General features: G+C 48.9%; 1 pseudogene; it reads left to right on the plus strand.

The window, feature by feature from the left end:
- Positions 1–1083: 1083 nt before the first annotated feature.
- LOC101578306 lies at positions 1084–1551 on the plus strand (annotated as a pseudogene).
- Positions 1552–1812: the final 261 nt, after the last annotated feature.

The raw sequence follows: 1812 nt of genomic DNA on the forward strand, positions 1-1812 counted from the left end.
TGAGTGGGCTGAGGGAGTCTGTGTGGTATTGGTTGCCTGAGCCCTGGGGAAACAGTCTAGATTGGTTATTAAGTCCACTTGGGACATATGACAACTTCCACAGGCTTCGGAAAAACAGTAAGAATCTTACAACCTCTGCACCCTGTTCCATCAGACGTACTGGTCCTAGAAATGGTATGACTATAGAACCATCACATTTACCAAAGTGAAGGCTTGTGCTTCTCCACCAAGGAGGGCAATAATTCTCAACCCTGGAGGCACTGTAGGACCCCCAGGAAAATCCTAATTTGTGTAGATTGGGGGCTGGCAAAAAACCAATTATTGCTAGCTCACAAGGTGATATTAGTGTGTTTCAGAAAACAAAACACCTCACTTGGAAATAAGGTCACCTGAGTCCCACATGCAGACGGGGGACACTGAGGTGTGTTGCTCCGAGGGCTGGGTCCTCTCTGATTCCTGTCGTTTCCTGTCTTTCCTTGGCGGCATCATGACCAGATCTTAGGTCTGTCTGTCTGCGGCACTGAAGGGCCCAACCAGTAGGATACGCTGTTGCTTTTCACCTGCTCAAGCCATTTCTAGTTTGTTATTATTCCTCTCAGTGATATTTTAGCAGAATTTGGAAACAATCCAAGAAAGTCAGGCCCAACTGAGAAACATAAGCAGTATATCTGCATCGGAAGAAGATTTCATTGGCAAGTTGCTCATTTGCTGTGCAGAAGGGGACAGCTCCCGGAGGACTGCCTTTTGATTTCAGGTTTGTTTTCTTTGATGGTCCTGCTGTCCTTCTATGCAACTCACAACCTGGCCACACAGCAGGCCTCCCTCACACACTGCAGCTCTTCTCTCGTCCCTCGCTGTCCAGTGCACACCGTGCTGAGCTGGACCTGGCTCACACCAGCTCAGAGACAACTGAGTGCACCTACTCCTAGCTCTGCACTTGGTGACATTGCTTCGGCTGTTGGAGAAGCATTTACACGTTAGAAATCAGCAAATGCAGGCAGGCTTGCAGAGAAGTCCTGGGACAAAGGAAGCACCACAGCCTCTGCTGCTGTGACACATGGACCGCAGCCGCCAGGGACTTTGAATATGTCGGGTATCACCCTCAGTAGACCTGTCCAGGAGAGAAAAACTTGGAGAGAAGACCACCCAGCTGGCTTGTGGTTGTCCCTACCAAGAATCCCGAGGGTACAATGAACCTGATGAACTGGGAGTGCACCATCCCAGGGAAGAAGGGGACTCCTGGGAAGGAGGCTGTGGATGCTTTTCAAAGACGATTATCCATCCTCATCGCCAAAATGTAAATTTGAGCCTCCACTCTTCCCCCCAAATGTGTACCCCTCAGGCACAGTGTGCCTGTCCATCCTGGTAGAGGATAAAGACAGGAGGCCAGCCATCACGATCAACCAGATCTCATTAGGAACACAGGAACTTCTAAATGAACCAAATAGCCAAGACCCAGCTGGAGCAGAGGCCTACACGATCTACTGCCACAGCAGAGTGGAATATGAGAGAAGGATTGGAGCGCAAGCCGAGAAGTGTGCACCCTCATGAGCCGCGGTCTTACAGCTCTGCAGAAAGGAAGGGATTGGTTTGGCAAGAACTCATTTATTCTTTTGCAAATCTAGAGTTGCTCCTGCAGTCACTAGTTGCCTGGGAGGGCTGGGCAGGCGCCATCTTCATTCTTGCCGCTGGCATATGGTTTTCATCCACAGAATCACCCACTTTCATACAGGGTTTCTTCCTTCAGCCTTTTGTATTTTTGACTGTTATGTAAAACTGGCTTTTATTTTAATATTGATGTCAGTATTTCAA

Source organism: Octodon degus, unplaced genomic scaffold, assembly GCF_000260255.1.
Source record: "Octodon degus isolate 3935 unplaced genomic scaffold, OctDeg1.0 scaffold00010, whole genome shotgun sequence".
Taxonomy (NCBI): Eukaryota; Metazoa; Chordata; class Mammalia; order Rodentia; family Octodontidae; genus Octodon; species Octodon degus.